The 20,674-nt window shown below is 39.9% G+C and overlaps 1 protein-coding gene across 1 annotated transcript in view; it reads right to left on the bottom strand.

The window, feature by feature from the left end:
- The window catches only part of PDE4B (phosphodiesterase 4B), a gene marked incomplete at its 5' end in the record, with an annotated part of 592,264 nt that extends 573,871 nt beyond the window's left edge, over positions 1-18,393 (bottom strand). Inside the window, one exon of the mRNA XM_079919229.1 lies at positions 18,377-18,393. The remainder of the gene's footprint in view (positions 1-18,376) is intronic.
- Between the last annotated feature and the right edge of the window lie 2,281 nt (positions 18,394-20,674).

Raw genomic sequence — 20,674 nt, 5'->3', positions numbered from 1 at the left:
CGCAGCCATTCATAAAGATGCAGGAAATCTATATTTTTCATTCAATTTTGGGTGAATAGATCCAGTTATACTATAGCATATACACTATGATTGTGAATCTATACAGAGCGACAGCTGGAAAAATGTTTTCCACTGCTTTTAGGCATGGTTCCCTGATGCACCTGTAAAAGGATGCCTGAACCATAAATGTGGTACTTCTTTTGTATTGATCACCTCCAAGTTCAGGTGCGTCTTCTGGCACATGTGCTGCTTTTAGAGGTCAAGGACCCCCAGGATCTTTACCATTTCATCTTGAGAAAATTCAAGTTCTTCTTCCTTACAATTAAGGCACACAGTAGGAGAGTGTCTGTCTATCTATACTAAAATGTCATTTATAACAACACGTAAGATGTGAAAACTGAATTTTAAAAGATAAGACATTTCTAGAGGATTCGCCCATCTGGTTCAACATCTAAATATCATGCACATTTTCCACATTATTATAGCCCTCAAATCAGATACATCTCACAATCGGTAGTATCTTACAATTGTTCTCAGAGAGGCAGCAGTAATGAGCTAGTTGTCATGGCCTGCACATTTATGAAAACCTGCAGAATGAGTGTCAGTTTGGTTGCAAGAAAACCCAAGAGACAATAATGGAACACTGTTTTAACATCTAGAAACCATATGCTTGTGAGGAAGCAAAAGGAAGAGTGGAGAATCAAGCATTTTTAACAACATTCTTGTAGAAGGAATCACAAAGCAAGCTCACTCTACATGATTGCTAAGCATCTTTTCAGGACCAGCGCTATTCCTGGCACACAAAGTGATAGTGCATGAATGGGCACAGAAATGCATGACTAGGAATTCAAAAGGGATTCAGAAGAGATGAATTCTGAATATGAATAAGTTTTTAGAATAACTTATCCAATTTATTTTAGTGCATGTTCTTTTTTATGCACCCACAGGAGAAATATATGATACATTTTATATTTAATTAAGTTTAAACATATGCTTTGAATCAGAATAAAATTAACATTCTAAGCGATAACAAAACATTTCTATAGTTTAATTGAAAGTATGTTTTTCTTAGTGATACATAAAATAATGGTGTATCTTACAACAGAAAGCATAGTAGATTAATTGAAATATAGGAATACAAGTTCTAGAAAGAGGGAACCAAGAAAACCAAATGAAAGAATTTACATTATTTCATGGAACCTAAGATTCTTTGATGCTGGCCCTTTTCTTATCATACAAGAAAGTGTCAACAGAATGTTTTTTTACACAGCCATGTCATGACTGCCACCTGGCTGATGGCTATTATAAGACACCATCAATTTAATATGCATCCTGATTTGAGATGTTAAATTGCAGGGGGAAGTTGACTTTACAACTGATCAAATCAGTAATGCAAGAAAAATATCGGAACTGAAAGGCATACGTCCAAAAGGAAAAGATCCATTCCTTCCCCCACACAATCAATTAAAAATGACATACACCCAGGCACATCATCTTGAAATTTCAAAATTCCAAAGATAATAAGATGATGCTAAAAGCTTCAAATTGGGGGAAAAAAATGTTCAAGATTCAGAATAGCATCAGACTTCTCTATAGCTAAAAATGGCAGCAAGAAGACAATGAAATACTCCATCAAAATGCTGAGGGAAAATGACCTCCAACAAGAATCCTACAACCAGAAAAACTATCCATCAGGTGTAAAACAGAATAAAAATATTCTCAGATATAAAACGTCTCAAAAACTTCACCTCAACATATCCTTTCTTAGGAAGATACTGGAGGATGCGCTTCATTCATCGAAACAAGAGACTAAATTAAGGAAAAGCAAAAGATATGGAAATCAGGAAACAAGGGATCCAACATAAAAAAGAGGTAAAGAAATCTGCAGAATGATTGCACTGCAGATACTATTAGCTCTCCACCAAAACCCATTCCCTCTTCTCTGGACACACAGTTAGACATTATCTCAGCCACCCTTGAAATTAGACTTGGCCACAAGACTGAGTTCTAGACAATGATATCCAAGTGAGAGGAGTGTGAGCCACTCCCAGGACTATGTCCATGCCTGACTGAACGGAGTTGACCATGAAAACTGTGGAATCCATGTACTGAAAATAGTAGTACCTCTAACCAGGGTCCCTGAGTGACCGCAGGAAACAAAGCAGCACCCCACCCTATTCACCTAGAAGAGCTCAGTAGTTTTACATGAGTGCGAAGTGTACTTCTGTTGTGTTTGAACCATTATCCATTTGTGGACTACTTGTTCCCTCAGCCTAAGATTACCGTAACTAATTTAGATGTAAAAGGAAGATTCCAAAATGACAACAATGAGCAAATGTATGAACAGCTTGAGGATGCATGTGGCCAAGAAAAAGACGAATGTATAGGTTGTCTGATTAAACTAAATATATTAAGAAGAGATTTACAATTTAGATGGAAATTTTGACGGTAAAATAGTGAGACTTCCAAAACTGAGCAAAATAAAATAATTAAAACAGTCATAAAATATGGGGAAAATATTGGGTTGGCCGAAAGGTTCGTTTGGGTTTTTCTGAAAGATGTTACAGAAAAACCCGAACGAACCTTTCGGCTAACCCAATAAAAACTTTTATAAGAAAGGAAATGTAATCATATCATAATACGCCAAAGGATTCAGCTGTGAGTGATAGTTACAGTCAGAGCAATTTAAAAATTAAATTGAGGAAGCAAAGTAGGTGAACGTATGTGTGTCATCTTCCATAGCAGGAAATAACTACATAGAGAAGAAAACTAAAAAAACCAAGAAATAGCATCATAAGCATCTTGTTTTCACAAAATGGAGGCAAACATGAAAAAACAGTAAACTATTTGAAGATAATCCCTCTAGGAAGTAAGAATCAGAGATGCAAAAGGGTACAACAGGGCAATGGGAACCACTGCTTTCGATGACATATCAAACTGTAAACCTGCAATTTGATAAATGTGCCAACATGTATTACATTCTTGATTGAACAAAAATACCAAATTTGTTTGCCTTAGGCTGAATTATAACTTCTCCAAAAGGTAACACTACTTTTCTCATGTTAATTGGAAGCTCTAATTGGCAGCTTTATATGCTGCTGATTACTTTTAAAAGATATAATTATGGAAATAATTTGATACATAAAATATTTCAAAACAAGGGAGTCAGAGGGGGGAAATAAAAATGGCTGTGAAACTAACCAGGCCTGATCCTTTCATCTTCTAGATAAGAAAACTGCAACTCTTCTGGGAATCTGCTACCGTCTTCCACAAAAGTAAAGCTTTTAAAGTGCAGTGGAAGAAGAGCCTTCATTTGAAAAATGGAGCTAGACCTCGAGTGTTTGGCAGCCACATCTCCTCAATTTCCACCATAATCTCCTCTGCTATTACCACACTGGTTTGGGCTGGGGGCACTCTTCCCACCTATAGCTATTGCCGGATTGGATATTCCTCTTAATTTTCATAAAACAGATAAGACAATTAAACAAGACTTTCTACAGATTTGGAAGATAGATAGATAGATAGATAGATAGATGATAGATAGATAAAAAATAATCTGGATAATCTTTACAAAGTAGGACATGCTTTCCTTAACCTGCAAACTTTGTTCCATTTTAGCTACTGTCTGTTTAGTATATACCACCAATGAGCCCAAAATGAAACACTTACCTTCCACAAATCACCCAAATGAATAAGACACAGAAAAAAGCAAAGCTTCCTTCCTCATACCCATTTCCAGACCAGCTTTCACAGGCCAGTTTCACGACTGAACACACATCCCAAAAGACTGACATGAAAGAGGCCCAGCATTCTTCCCACAGAAATATGACTTTCTCCTGTGACCTCAATTGGTCAACTTTAGCAACTTAAGTCTAGAATGGCGGAAGAGGAGAAGGATATGGCCTGAAGGTGTTTCTTCACAAAGAGCAATTGAAAATCTTTCCCAGTTACAAAGATAAATCAGTAGCAAACCTGAGACAGGAACCTTACTCCCTGGCTCAAAGTCAAGGGTTCTTATCACCATACAATTCAATTCATCTTTACTGTGGATCAGCACATAAAAAGCATGGCAGTTAAGCTGGAAATAAGGAAAAAACTGCCTTTCTCAAATTTTCTTTCAAGGAAAAAATCTTGTGGCCAAGGAGATGACAAAACCTTTACTGAAGATATTACAAAAACCTTTTTTGAAGATTTTTATGAGTCAGGCAGAGCCTCATTGTTTTCAAGAGAGAGCCATTGAAAGTTGCATTCTAGGTTGTAACCAACATTCACATTTTAATCACAGTTTCCCCATTTCTTCAACCATTTAAGAGAACCAAAGACCTTTTATATCTGGACAAAACTTATTACTATATTGCATTATTCAATAAACCCCTCTCTTTGAAACTCTTTCTATATATTCTCTTCCCCTCACAATGATGTTTACCTTTGATATTTCAATGCAAGAATGTAAGAGTGTGTTGCTATATTGCTCTTCATTGAAAAAAACAGACACTAAAGACGGCACTCAAAATTCCTGGTTATGATACTCACTTTCGGAAGTGCTCACCCATTATCTTATTTACACAGTACTGATACTATTAATAGAATTTATATAACACCTTCTTTCAGAGGAAGAAAAATGCACTTCACATCCATTATCTCATTTATCTTTGTACTCTCCCTCTGAAGTGTAGTGAGAGCAGTTGCCTCACCCTGTTTTAATGGAAAAAAACTTAACCAGAAAAGATCTATTATCCTTGATGTGGATAAACAGCTTCTAAGTAGAGTGCCTACATCAATTAGAGAATAAACCCTCAGTTACAGAATATTTCTGTCAATACCCTGAATGAGAGTAGCAAAGTAGAAATACTGGAATTCAGCCAATTTTATTCTTTTTAAGATAAATATCTGTTCTTGGATATTATTCATATATGTCATTAAAATTTTTAGAACAACAAAATAGCCCAAAATAACTAAATGCAAATTTACACAAAAAATAAAGCACAGTAGTTCACGAATGAATAGTATATAATATTGTCATTGTCTGATTTGTCAGAATTTCACGCTTACAGATGTCTTTGCAGAAGGAAATTATGACCTTTTCCACCCACCATTAGCTTAATACTAATTTCTATTAATATATACTTTGAGTTTTATACGTCAGCCAGCTATCTTGACACAAAGTGACAACTTATACAAAACTTTAAAGGACTATAACGTCTAGGACTTTAAGACAAGTAATAATAACTATTTTAAAACTGTCATATTTTAAGAAATCTCCAGATTATACATTACTGATACAACACAACAAATGTTTTTAAAGCTGAAAAATATTCTTCATATGCAATGACAATGATGGTTGCTTACCCAATATCCAATCTCCCCTTCTTTCTTAATAATAATGGAATCCTGGCAGTTGGGGAAGTACTGATTTCCCCAGATTAAAAAAAAAATTTTTTTTAAACCTTCTATTTCTCAGACCTCCCTGCCATTAAGGATGGGCACTGGCATAGCTCTGGTCAATAAGATATTAGTGGAAGTCTACCAGATGCATCTTCCTGGGAGCTATCATTTTCCTTATTAAAAGGACTATCAGCTGATGTGTGCCTCGCCTTTTGTCCAGCCGCTTCTTCCTGCCTGTAGTACAGAAGCCATGCTTGGAGGCTCACTAACTGTCTTTCCACCAAGAGAGGGAAAGCCATACACTAACGGTGGTAGGGCCAAAAGCAAGAAGGAGCCTGAATTCTTGATTACCTCAAGGATGGTGCAGTTGCTCCTGCCTTGTACTCTCTCCCTCCAGATATCTCATGGCATGTAAAACAATAATAAACTCCTTACTTGTGATTGCCAAGGGGAAAAGATGAAGGGGAGGGATGAATTGGGAGGCTGGGACTGGCACATGCACACTAGTATATGTAAAATAGATAATCAACAAGGACCTACTGTATAGCACAGGGAACTATACTCAATACTCTGTAATAACCTGTACGGGAAAAGAATCAGAAAAAGAATAGATATATGAATATGTATAACTAAATCACTTTGCTGTACACCTGAAACTAACACAACATTGTGAATCAACTATATGCCAATATAAAATTTAAAAATTAAAAATTTTGAAAATAAATAAACTCCTTCCTTGTTACTATTACATGTCAAATTTTACTCTCAAATGAATACAATCCTGATAAAATAACAAATATATCCCAATTGAATTCTTCTTTCCTCTCATCAAATGGCTTAATGCAAAAATTAATCCCCTACACTTAGGAAAGGCAAATCCAAATGAAAAGTGGGCAGATACTCTGTCACACAATAAATTATTTTCCATCTTTTATATTCACTTACTGTGAATGGCCATCCTTCTTTAACCTTTAAAGTCCGGCTTTAAAGTATTTCTCATTCATGTGAAAGTGTGAAGTCAGAAGGAAACAAACCTAGACTAAACAGCAAAGAGCGTAACCAACTCTGCTATACATTTTTGCCTATAAACCAAATGAGGAAAACATTTTTTTCCAAGACTCATTGGTATTCTCCAGCTGTATCTCCATCTTACTGAAGATTATAGATAAGTAGGAGGTGTGACTCACAGAAATAGTTTTCCTCACATAAATTTCACCCATTGAATAAAATCTGCAATATTCTCTGAGCAATACAAAATAGACACTTTTGGAGTCTTATGCTATTCTTCATGCTATGAACAATAAAATAAAAATTTTACAAATTATCCAAAATTTTCACACCCAAGATTCCTCATAATGATAATATTTATACCAGCTAGCCTAAATTTCACAGTCCAAGATCGTTAATTACAAAGATCTGTAAACACTAATTTTATCCTTCAAAAATGTAAAATGCAAAGTCATAACAATCACTTCACGTATTCAGTTGGGAATGTATTTGGCTGGGAGTAACAGAGAACCTAATAAATAGTGGAAGAAATAGTCAGGAGTTTTAATTTTTTTCTCTTGGAATAATAGACTGGAGGTAAGCAGTGCAGAGCTGATATATCCACTTTAAGATGTCATCAAAAATCTGAGTTTTATCATCCTCAGTTTGTGGTTTTATTCCTCATGCTTGCAAGATAGCTGCTCACCTCAAAGCAAAAATGTGATAAGGGTCAAGGGCAAGGGCCTTCTCCTTGAGAAATTTTGCCTTTTCAAAAATGTACGTGGGGGCTTCCCTGGTGGCGCAGTGGTTGGGAGTCCGCCTGCCGATGCAGGGGACACGGGTTCGTGCCCCGGTCCGGGAAGATCCCACATGCCGCGGAGCGGCTGGGCCCATGAGCCATGGCCGCTGAGCCTGTGTGTCTGGAGCCTGTGCTCCGCAACGGGAGAGGTCACAACAGTGAGAGGCCCGCGTACCGCAAAAAAAAAAAAAAAAAAAAAAATGTACGTGGTCCCCAGAAATCTCCATCTAATCTTTGTAATGTGGGCCAATCCGAGATTCGAGGGAGACTGGGAAGTTGAATAATTTCCTTTCCATCTTGTATAGCAGAGCAAGATGAAAGAGAAAGAGGGTGAACGGATGCTAAAGGAGCGATCCACAATATCGCTACACCCCCAGACCAATTAAATCTAGAGCCATCCTCATCAGCATCCTCACTATTGTAATTATCACCATCAGCATTAAAGTGTTGTTCCCCAAATTGTGTTGTGTTGTATCCATACAGTTGGGTAGTCCTCATCCAACCATGACCTCTCTAATTATTGTAAATTTCGGACCAAATCAAGGTATTATATTATAATAACTTCAAACTAAAAATCTGATTCCCTGGAGTGCTTTCTTATGAATAATACAGTGGTCCCTCAGTTTGTGGGGATGGAAGAGGGTGGGGAAATTGGCTTCAGGACCCCCACAGATACCAAAATATGTGAATGATCATGTCCTTTATATATAATGGCATAGTACAGTGGCACTTCAGTATCCACAGACTCCACATCCACGTAGTAGGTCAGCCCTCATTCAACGGTGGGTGTGGGAAACTACGGATATTGACTATGCTTAATTACAGAGGCTTATCCAAAAATTCCACTAATTTTGTGTCAAATAATACCTTTTAATCTAAAGTTTCACCAAATCGTAATGCTAGAAAGAATCTTAGAAATTATCGTAATTCAAAGTCTTAATTATACCCTGAGCCTTACCCAGGGGATGTCATTTACCCACTTAGTTGCAAAGCAGAACAGAAACTCAGGGCTTCTTATTCCAAGTCCTCATTTATGCAGTTATTAAAGAGCAACCCTAAAAACAAACCCCCTTTCACTCTTTTAAAAGATGTAAAATCACTAGGAAGAAAAACCTGTCATTCTATTATTTGTTTCCCTACAACCGCCTCATTTTTCTGCATTGAGTTTTTCACCATAGTATACATCATGGCACTGCAAGTCATTCCAGGGTCTTAGTTACAGAGAAGTACAGAGTAGCTTCCTTTAAGGATATATAGGTAGCTTCCTAAAAGTAATTTCAACTACTCTAACAAATACTTCCTGATCTCTGAATTTAGAGACATGTATCATTCTGTGTTCTTAAATTATTATGCTCCATAATACAGAAAAACCATGGATGTCATTTTCTTCTTACTCTCAAAAAGTCCCCAGTCAGTCAATACATCAAATGCCACTCTATGCTTTCTTCTTTCAACCTATAACATTTGATATGGGTGAAATTAGGTTAAAATGACCACCAGAGCAGCCTTACTAGAGGAAGGGAGAATAGCCTCCAAGGGCAATGTTTCTCTCTATAGTGAGAGAGTGAAAGGAGACAGGAGCAGAGGAAGAATCTTTCCAAGGAATCTAGAGATCTGTGTATGTGTGTGTATGGAGGAGGCGGGAGCAAGTATTGTAGGCTGAGCTGCCTGTTTTTATTTCCCACAGTCTGTTTTAACATCTGCTGGTCTTGCTATATCCTTCTCACCTACTGGCTCTCTAGAACCTGCAGGAAAACAAATTCCTCAGCACACCAGTGCATGGTGCCACAACCCACAAGCCTTTAAAGGTAAGTCTGTCTATAAAATGAGACATTTAAGTCACTTTCCCAGCAAAGACCATCCACAGATATCATCACATGGTACAAACAATACAAAAACAGAATCTAGGACTCTTCCTCAGGAGTTCATAAATCTCCAAGATTATATGCAAACTTTTGAGTTTATGTTAATTTTGCAGGATAATTGGTCCATATGTTCATCAGATTTTCAAACATACTTATTTTTTAAAGAGTACCATCATGCCATCCCAACTTATTAAAGTATTATTTTCTCTTTAGAAAAGGGTACTGAAAACCCATGCCTCAATATAAAATTTTAAGTCTTCTCAAAAGAAAGTGATTCTGATTTCTTAAAGAAAACATAAAATTAAGAAATGCTAAGAACTTATAATAAACAAGCCCTGCCATTATTGAATGAAAGGAAATTAAGCTCCCTATGGCCTTTCAAGGTATCAATGTTCTTAACTATAAAACAATAGGATTGAAATAGGCGATCTCTAAGTTCGCTTTCAGTTTAGAAAGGCTGTAATTCTATGAGTCAGCACTGTGGTATAAACCAGGATAGCCAAAAACAGAATCCTGTTATCTTTTCCTTAATCTACACGAAATATCAGTATGTTGCTTGCGCAAATAATGTCATTTATTTTCTCTACTGTTTAAAGTCCATCTGATATAGGACTTCTTTTAGCAATTCCCAGAGATGGCAACAGATAAAATATATTAATATTTTTCAAATGCTTTAAGGCAACTTAGAGAAAAATATTCAATACAGAAAATACAGTATACATAGATTTTTTTGTCTTATATTCCACTGGCAAGATGTGACTTAACATTAAATTATTCAATTATAGTAATATTTATTAAAGTAAATAAGATATGTACTGATTTTTTAAACTGAGGTTATACTGTGTCTCTAAAACAAATGCAAATTACAGGAGAACACAAGTCAAACTAGTGTTTTCTACTATATTAACAGATAACGTGGCTGAGGAGTTAAGAGTTTTTTTAAAAAGCATATACTTCCAGTGCAGACAAGACAGCATATACTTTCCTCCTCCCCACTTAATATAACGCTAAACCTTGAAAATAAGGAAAGAGACAACCAAAGGAGGACTCAGAACAGTGAAAAGGAGGTGGACTGGTTACTGGCCTTGGACTAGAGGAACAACAGAGCAGAAGGTACCTTATGACCCCCTACCCAATAGCAGGTTATGCAGGTCCAGGGTCTCCCAACCCCCCGAATCTAGCAGTAGGTGATACAGGTGAGCTTACATTCCTCCCTTGTGTCTAACTGCGATCCAGCCAACAACACCAGATGGCCTCTCAGCACTGGCAGGGGGATTCCTGCCATAACAAGCTCCAGGCCCGGGAGTGCTCCTTATTCCTGCAGGCTGAAAAATCCCTTCCCTCACCTACAGGCATCAGGGGGACTGGCCTTGGCAGGCCCCTTCTGCCCCCTTCAGGGGCATCAGCAGGGTTCAGTGGGAGCTCCAGAAGCACCAGTCAAGCCAGGCAGACCGAAGCAGCACCATAAAGCTTCTGCAAAATAAATTGTCATTGGAACCACAGCCCACAAAGTAATCCTGGACATGTGTACTAAACCTACACAGGGTGACTGTCTGCTAAAGTATAAGATTTCAATAGGACCCAGACCCTTTTAACATGGTAGCCAAAATACCCAAGACATGATCACAACTGGAATGAGAAAAGACAATCAACTAAAACCAACACTGAAGTGAATCAGATGTTAGAATTTGGAATTATTTAGTAAGAATTTTAGAGCAGCCATTATAAAAGTGCTTCAACAAGCAAATTCAAATTCTCTGAAGAAAAAAAAAAGAATGGAAAATTTCCACGAAGATGCATACGTTCTAATAAGTTCTAATTGCCAAATGGCAATTACAGAACTAAAAAATACGATAACCAAAATAAAACACTCACTGGATGGGTTCAATAGTGGAGATGACAGAGGATAGAATCAGTGAACTTCAGAATAGATCAATAGAGTTTATCCAATCTGAACAACAGAGAGAAACTAGACAAAAAAAAAAAGGAGGAGGAGAAGGAAAAGGAGAAGAAGAACAGAGCCTCAGGGTCCTGTGGGACAGTAACAAAAGATCCAGTATTCATATCATCACTTCCCAGAATGACATGAGAAAGGCAGTAGAGCTGAAGAGTATTTGAAGAAATAATGAAATAATGCTAGGAAAAATTTGGTGCAAGACACAAACCTATAGATTTAAGAAGCTGATCAAATCTCAAACAGAATAAACCCAAAGAAATCTATACCAATACACAACATCACTAAGCTTCTAAAAAACTAAAGACAATGAAAGTATCTTAAACTAGCCCGAGAGAAATGGCACATTGCCTTTAGCATTGCATCAATTCAAATGACAACAATTTTCTCGTCAGAAACCACAGGGGCCTAAAGGAAGTGGCACATTTTTCAAGTGCTGAGAGAAAAGAACTGTCAACCACAAATTCTTTCCCAATATGAGTTGTTTAAATAATATTCAATGAGTGAAATGAAAAACATAACACTGTCTTACACTCAGAACAACAGCATTTAAATAGAACCAAGAGAAGAGACCTAAATACATATAGTAATAGCCAGAGCAACCACTGAGAAAACTGTACAAAGAGATACACTCAAAAACACTAGAAATAAATCAAAATGGAATCCTATAAAATGTTCAAATAACTCACAGGAAGAGAAGAAAAGAGAAATAAAGGAACAAGAAACAGAGGAAACAAAGAGAAAACATAATAAAATGGCAGACTTAAACGCTAACATAATGCAGAGAAATCGGATCGCTCATACATTGCTGGTCGGAATGTAAAGATACAGCCCCCCTGGAAAATGGTTTGGCAGTTTCTTATAAAACTAAACATGCAATTATCATAGGACCCAACAATCACACCCATGGGCATTTATCCCAGAGAAGTGAAAACTTATATCCACACAAACACCTGTACACACGTGTGCATACCAGCTTTAATCATAATAGCCAAAAACTGGAAACAACCCAAATGTCCTTCAATGCCTAAACAAGCTGGGGTACACCCATACAATGGGACCGTACTCAGCAATAAAAATGAACAAACCATTGACACATATGACATCTTGGATGATTCTCTGGGGAATTATGGTGAGTGGAGGACAAAAACAACCTCAAAGATTATATAACCTATGATTCCATTTATATAACACTTTGGAAATGAAAAATTTATAGTGATAAAGAGCAGATTAGTGGTTGTCAGAGGTTAGGAATGGGACAGGGAGTGCGAGGGAGGTGGGTGTAGTCATAAAAAGGGCAGCACCAGGGCTCCTTGTGGTGATGGAGCTATTCTGTTATCTTGACTGTGGTGGTGAATACAGGAACCTACATATGAGATAAAATTGCATAGAACTAAACACTTACACAAATAAGTGTAAAACTGGTAAATCCGAATAAGAGCTGCAGACTATATCGTGTCAGTCTCCTGGTTGTGATACTGTGTTATACTTTTCCAAGATGTTACTCTTCGGGAACACTGAATGAGGGGTACACTGGATCTGTCTGTACTATTTCTCACAACTGCATGTAAATCTACAATTGTCTCAAAATAAAAAATTTAATTAGAAAGAATACTGGGTGAAAGTTGTGGGGAAGCTGGTCTTTCACATAGTCTCAAAGTATCACTGTACAGAGTCTATATTAACCTCAAAGGAAAATAAAAGGATCAATTTGGTAGCGACTTTTTGGTAGCGGTCTTTCAAGTGCTCTGACTTAGTCACCAGTAATGGGACAAACAGACTCTCCTGTTGTGATACAATAGGAAGTACATATCACCAATTTAGGAGTATTCTTGCTGAAAATATTTAACCTGAACCTAACCAAGTGAGTAAGCCATTAGACGAATCCATACTTAGAGACACTCTGTAAGTCAACTGACCTGGACTCAACATAAATATTAATGTCACAAAAAGAAAAAATAGACAAGGGGACTAGCATAAATTAAGCTTTTAAAAATAATGTGAGGATAGCATAAAAAAAAGACAATAACTGAAAAGAGTTGATTCTCAGAGTGTTATATAGTCACAGAAAGACGTCTTATGCCACCAGCAAGGCAGACTGAGCTCATGTGAACCAAATTCCCTTCCGCTACAAACACATATATACTTAGATTTTTAACAGACCGGAAAAATTGAAATAGGTTAAAGTGTTAAGCCTGAAGAAAAAAAAAAGAAAGGTAATCTGTAGCTGTCAGAACAGAAAGGAAACAGATATGGTAATAGCAGGCACAGAAATTGGTAATACAGCAACCCAAAATTATACACAACTTAAATTCAGGCACAAATGCCAAGAGGCTGGACATTTCACATGTGTTTAGGGACAGGAAACTTAGTTTGGGACCCATGAAAAGAAGGAGCTGAGACCTCTGCCTAAGAACCCTGAAAGAATTGACCATTTAGTTTAAGAAGGATTAGAAGTTTGGCCTGGAAGCAGCAAGAAGGTTTGTCTCTTCCTGGGGCTCTGGATAGAAGAAAAAGAAAAAGGATTCTTTGAATTAAATCCCTAAACAACCTCCCCCCACACAGTTTGAATTTACATCACCTGCATGGTATAGGAATCTCAAGCCAAGAAATTAATGAAAAAGCCAATTCTACGGATGATCTAGACTTAACGTGGTGATCATTTCACAATACATACAAATAGCAAATCGTTATGCTGTACACCTGAAACTAATAAAATGTCAATTATATTACATGTCAATTATACCTTAATAATTTTTTAAATCTGACAGATCCTAGACCAGCAAAATCCCTAGGTTAATCTACAGAAGCAAACACAATATCACTCTACAGGGAAACTTCCAAAAACTAGGAAGAATATGGCTATCACAGGGAAAAACCAAAAGCAGAAACCCAGCTGAAGATGAATCCATAATCCCAATAATAAACCACATGAGGAAAGGATCCTCCTTTAAGCGGATATATAGTTCTGGAAGAACCAGTAGACCCAACCACTGGGACGAGTAACTCCCAGAAGAATTCCAGTAAGAAAGCAATCTGATACTTATTATAAAATAAGTACATGTATAATTATTAAAGAGAAAATATGAATAGAATCCAAAATAAAAGGATAGAAAAACTCAGGGAAAAAACAGGAAGATATGAAAAGGCATCAAATAGCACTCCTAGAAATAAAAAAATAATTCATAGCTCAATGGAAATTTAAGCAATAGATATCAATGAAGAATTAGTTAGCTGGAAAATAGTCCTGAATAATTAACCAAATGCCTTTTTGAAATATTTCTTAATAGAAAATAATACAGAGGTAACAGACACGAGACATAAAACAGGAAGGTCCAACATATATCTAAGAATTCCAGTGGGAAAAATAGAGACAATGGGGCTTCCCTGGTGGCGCAGTGGTTGAGAGTCTGCCTGCCGATGCAGGGGACACGGGTTCGTGCCCCGGTCTGGGAAGATCCCACATGCCACGGAGCAGCTGGGCCCGTGAGCCTGGCTGCTGAGCCTGCGCGTCCGGAGCCTGTGCTCCGCAACGGGAGAGTCCACAACAGTGATAGCCCCGTGTACCGCAAAAAATAAAAAGAGACAATGAAGGCAACATAATGTATGATGAGATATGCTATGAATTTTTAATAATTCAAGAAACAGAAGAGTCATCTGATTAAAGAAGCATAAGAAATCCCATGAAGAAAACGTAAAAATAAACCCACACCTGGGCATACCTCAGTAAAACTGCAGAACACCAAAGACAGAGTAATCTCTTTTTTGTAAATTGGAGTATAGTTGATTTACAATGCTGTGTTAGTCTCAGGTGCACAGCAAAGTGGTTCAGTTATACATATATATATATATATATATATATATATATACACACACACACACACGTATAGTTTTTCAGATTCTTTCCCATTATAGGTTATTACAAGATATTAAATATAGTTCCCTGTGCTATACAGTAGGGCCTTGTTTACCTGTTTTCTATATAGTAGTGTGTCTCTGTTAATCCCAAACTTCTAATTTATAGAGTAATCTTAAAAGCAATGAAGGAACTAGTCATCATCAACAAGAGAGACAATATCTTCAAAATGATGAGATAAATAATTGTCAAGTTAGAATCCTGCTCTCAGATAGTCGGTTATTCAAGTGTTAGGATGAAATACAGTTTCAAACAAACAACAACAGTAAAAAGATTCAGAGTTTTATCTGTATATGCTTACCAAATAGCTACATACTTCTAATAAAGAGGAATTTTAATCTAGAAGGAAAGAGAGGGATGCAAGAAGCAATAGCGAACATAGAAAACATGGGTAAATTTAAATGAGCATTGACTATGAAAACAATCAAAAAAAAAGGAAAAACTAAATATATTAAAAATGACATAATGGCTGTAAAAAATGTAGTAGAACTATATCACTATACAATATTATGAAACATGAAGTATGATCAGAATTATAACATTGTAGAGCCTTTTAGTATTCGAGAGGAGAGTAGCTATTTTGATTAATATCATCTGTTAAGACAAAACATGAATGTTGAAAACATAAAAATATCTATTAGAAATATATTAGAAATATTTCTAAAATATTAGAAATATATACAATATTTAAATCAATAGACCGAAAAGAGAGTAAAAGAAGTATAAGTCCACTAAAAGGAAAGAATGGTATAACAAGGAGGGACAGAAGAGGATCAAGGACATAGAAATGTCCTCCAGTGAGAAGTGACACTATATTTTAAAACAGGCAAAACTAATGTGCATGAAGGAGGTGTTGCTATAGGAAGGCTTCCCCAGGGCAGCCGACTCCAAGATGAAGTTGAGCATGCAATTTTATTAAGCACTGCCTTGCTATCAACATCTGAGAATGGGGAAGGAAGCAGAAATGGGCAAAGGGAGACTTGGTGCTGCAACACAAGCCCCATGGGGGTTTCCAGAGCCAGAATGGTCCTTCAGAGTTACCTGGAGCTGGACTGAGATGGCCAAGCCTTTATACTCTAACATGGATCAGCCATTGGATGTGAGCTGCCCTGGAAACTGGTGTGACCTTGGACAAAGGGGCTTTCTACAGTTCAGGCAATCCTCAAAGGGACTGGCCCTCAAAGACCGTCTGCTGATAGCACTCCCACAAGCTGGGGCAACAAGCTCTCCTTGAAGGGGGGTTTGGCACATCACAGCATCTGCCATATTACCACAAGGTGACTGCAAAACAACAGCACTCAAAGGAACCCATTTGTCCCATGATCAACATCCCCAACACTTTCTCTGAAGCCTGCTGCTCAAATTATCTTGGAAAGAGCAATGACGTTTTATGCCATAATAATAAAAGATAATTCCAAATTGCTAACCCCCAAATCCTTCTAACTCAAGACTACATCATGTACCTCTTGCTCCCTAAGCAAAGTAAGCCAAATAAGAGATTAAGAGCAACCTGGGACTCTTTATTCCTTCACAATTTTAAAGCTTCAGTTTGTAAACAACATGAAAATACCATTTCTGTGTCTAATATTTTTATCAAACACAAATCCTTACTCGGGCACAGTACTATTATTAAATACCTGTCTCTAGACAGGCAAAAGACTCCAAGATCAGAAAACCATATATGATTGATATCTCATTCCTCATATCAAAACCAGTTCTATCCAAAAGAAACAAGCATGCTTAAGTGGGTACCCTCTAGAGAAATTCAATATAATTTATCTTTGCAAAATATGTCAAGTCAGAAATAAACTAAAAAGCAGATCGACTGAGAAAAAAAATACAAGTAGACGTATTGCAAAATTGATTACCTCACAACTGTTATAAGAAATACAGAGAGACGATAGATATACAGACAGATGGCCTCAATGTAACAATCATGCCCTCTCAACCATTCCAGTCTACTCAACTTTACTCATTTTTTGTAATTGGGATTCTGTTGTTGAAAAAGAACACAAACAGCCAGCAAATATGTTACTAGCCACGTCCTACAAGTACAGGTTTGAAGAGTTGAATAGACCATTGTTATGCTGAAGACACATGTTGACATTAAGGGGATTTCTCTTGGCACATTGTAATGTAAATGAGGTACCCTCAGAGGGAAGTGCAGCTGAATTTCCTTTCACCTGAAGTGAAATCATTTACCTTATCCACCTTCATGTGGAATTCATGCACAGATAACTTCCAGACCCCTCCCTACACCTCAGGCTTAGGTAAAAACACTAGGTAAAAGTCCCCAGATTATTCTTGCTTTTATGAAAATTACTGGCATAACAACCAGCTTTTAGTAAAAGGAAGATGGGGAACGTGGGTGGTCCACTAAAAAGAAACCAGCATCTGTACTTTTTTTAAATTTAATGTGCCTTTTATTCTTACACTGTAGCCCAGGGCTTTCAAGTAGCCAGAAACCTCTGAATTTAAAAGATGGATGTGATTCAAATAACAGTTGTATCTCATACAGATCGAAGAGACAAAATGCACACATTTATCATTTCTGTTTAGTAATATCATATACATGTGATGTAAACATAATGTAAATGTAATGTAATTTTAGGCAGGAGCCTCAAAATATTTCTTTAAATTTATCCCAGGCATGTGTATACACATATATTTGTCTTTAAAATGAACCACACTATTTAAGAGCTATTCCTCTGTGCTCTCTTCTTCATACTTGCTTTAAAAGCCATTGACTACAGTAGGTTCAGAATATTTTGAAATACAGCACTTGGAAGGGGGGTGGCCTGTGAAAAAGGGAAGGAAGGAAGCAAAAGAGGAAGATGGAAGAGGAGGGAAGGCAGGAAGGAAGCGGGAAAAAACACTACACACACACACACACACACACTCACACACACTCACACACACTCGTAGCTTAGAAAGGGCCAGGCCCTAAACACACCCCAGCACCCCTCCCCAAACATGAGACAACGCTTCCCAAAAGTTCCTAGCGGAGCCTTCGTTAAGCCGTGGCCTGGGTGCACCCACTTGTGCCCCAAACCCCGGGCAGGCAGGACCATCCTGGGGCCGCAGCCCTGCAAACTCTCGGGTACTTCAGGCTCCCTCACGTGCCCGCTGTCAATCACCCGGCACAGCGCGCCAACCCTTCGCCCACTCCCGGGCGAATTCTTCTGCTTTTCCCCATCCCCCCTTGGCTCTCTCCTTCCCAGGGACTTTCCAAAGAGTTCAGGGCCGAAGGCAGAGGCTGAGGAGGAGCGAGCGAAGAGTAAGGGCCGGCTGGCGGATTTACCACAAGGGGTAGGAACGTTGCGGTCAAGGCGACCATCCTGGCGCGGCCCCATATTCCCCCCGCGCTCCCTACCAGCGCCGCAGCACCCACACTCTCCATTTCGGATTCGCTGTGTGACCGAGTAAGAGACGGGGGGAAACAAACCCGCAGCCCACGGGACAGCCCTTACCTCAGGCTACCCTCGCGGAAGCCGCCCTCGTCCTGTTCGACGCGCCGCCGCTGCACTGCCGCGGCCGCCGCGCTCTGGACGTGCGGGCTCCGGCGGCGGCTCCGCCCGGCGCAGCTAGTCCGTGCGAGGCGAGCGAGCCCTCCGCGCTTCCCTGCGCGGGGCACAAGAGGCAGCGGGGAGACGCTGGCGAGACGCTGGTGCGCCGCTCGCGTGCAGCTCGGCCGGCGATCCACAGCCCGCAGCCACCGCGGAAGCGGGGCCGGCAGCCCCGGAAAGGCGCGCACAAACCAGGGGCGGCTGCGGAGCGCGCGCGGACCCGCCGGCGTGGAGGACCCCGCAGGGGCGACACGGACGGCCGCGACGCGGCCCCGAGCTCCTGTCTCCTCAGCTGGCCCCCCAAACTCCCGCTCTGTACTGCCCCGCTCCGCCGGAGAGACAGCTCGCCGGCGGCACTTGGTCTGCCGCGCTGCGCTCTTCAGCCCGGCGCGGGGAATAACAATTGGATCTTATTGCACGGACTAGATGCTGTGTAGTAGGTTGTAACTGCTGCGGCGGCCACCTGTCAATCCTAAGGAGCAAGGCACACGGTCCCCAGTCGTCTGGCCTCTCCCCGATTCCCCACCCCGCTTATTTTCCTCCCCCACCTACCTCGCCGACCGCCCGCAGTACTCCACCAGCACTAGACCAAGGGAGTTTTGCAAAATAACCCTCACTCTCAGCTGGAAGCTCGCGGCATCTCCCTTCCCTCCCCGGCTGGAGGATTACGCGCAGTCCTGCATGCCTAGCCAAAGCCGGATGCCGAAAAGCCTGGTTTGAACCCCACACTCGCCGGCCCCCCCGCTCCCATTCATAATCCCAGCGGCCGTCTGCCACTACGCACCCTCCCCCCGCTGGCCGCGCTCGCCGCGATTGGCAGTCCCTGGAACGTGTCAGTCACTCGCCGTGAATACGGTGCTCGAGGCTCCGCAGCCAAGGGTGACACAAAGAGGGATGGGGAGGGAGGGCACTCAGAGCTCGGGTGCGGGGAGGCGAGGGAGTGAGTGGGGCAATTACCTGGAAGGAGCCCGAGGGAGGGTGAGAGCCCGCTGCTCTCTGGTTGCACAAAGGAGGTCCAAGAGTGGATCAGCGCAGTGCTACTGAGCCAACCGGTCAGATCACAACCGCGGAGGTGCCCCACCAAGATACCCTGGGAGTGGGTCCCAAAACTTGGGAATTTGTGTGACCCAGCAACAGGCACCCGGGAGCCTGACTGCCCCACCTTGAAAGAACGCAGCTGCGTGGAGGCCTGCCAGCTATGGGGGTCTTGGGGGGCGGGGGGCGATGTGAGAAACACAGCCTTCCTTTTCCCCAGTTGTCCAACCCTTGCAGTCATGGAAAGAGAGAAGAAAGCTGGCAAGGAAAAGAGAAAGATAGGAATGCAGTTAACTCTGCCTACTGAGCTGCTCCAACAAGCTCGAGACCAGAAAGACCTTAATGGATAAAATTGGCTTATTTCTCAGTTTATGCTAATAAATATTAGGGCACACCCATTTGCAGTGAGCACAACATACTGTGCCAGATGCTGGGGTACAGAGATGATTAGGACACAGTTCCTAAACCCAAGGAGCTCACAGCCTAGTGGGAGAAGCAACTATGAAAGCCCAGAACTGACGATACAACTATTACACTACAGAAACACATACCAATTACATTAGTGGGAGGAATTTTCTCTAGCTGGAAGGGGAATGGGTCATGGAATTAGATTCCTTTTGAACTGTGCATTAAGGGGCAAATAGCAGTGTCCCAAAGAAGTGGCAATAACCTTCTATTATTCAGCAATTAATCCAAACCAGCTTTACATACCCACTCATTCAAAGTCACACCTGAGAGCTTATTAATGTAGATAAGTAATGAACTCCTGCCCTGCACTGTTTCCCAGTTACAGTTTCGGAGGAAACATTACCAAACACTAGCCCTTGGAGTATAGAACACCTGGTCCTCCCCAGCTGAGATGCTGCCTTCTTGGACCTGTTGCTTTACATCCTATACCATCTACCTTACCTATTAGCTTGAAATTGAGCCCAAAGCCAAAAATTAATAATATGGAAGCAATGAGCATCTGGAGAGAAGCCAATAAATCCTGCAACGCGGTCATGGTTCTGACACAGTCTTTGTAAAATGATGACAATATAATCTCTTTTTCCTGAAATCCAGTGATGATTAATTAGTCAGACTCATTAAATATAAAGAGACCGTTGCCCGAACAGAGCGTGGGATGGGAACCTAAACTGTGATTCATTCTCAGAAAAAAAGAACCAG

The sequence above is a fragment of the Stenella coeruleoalba genome (assembly GCF_951394435.1).
Source record: "Stenella coeruleoalba genome assembly, chromosome: 1".
NCBI lineage: Eukaryota > Metazoa > Chordata > Mammalia > Artiodactyla > Delphinidae > Stenella > Stenella coeruleoalba.
This window is presented reverse-complemented; position numbering and strand designations above follow the sequence as displayed.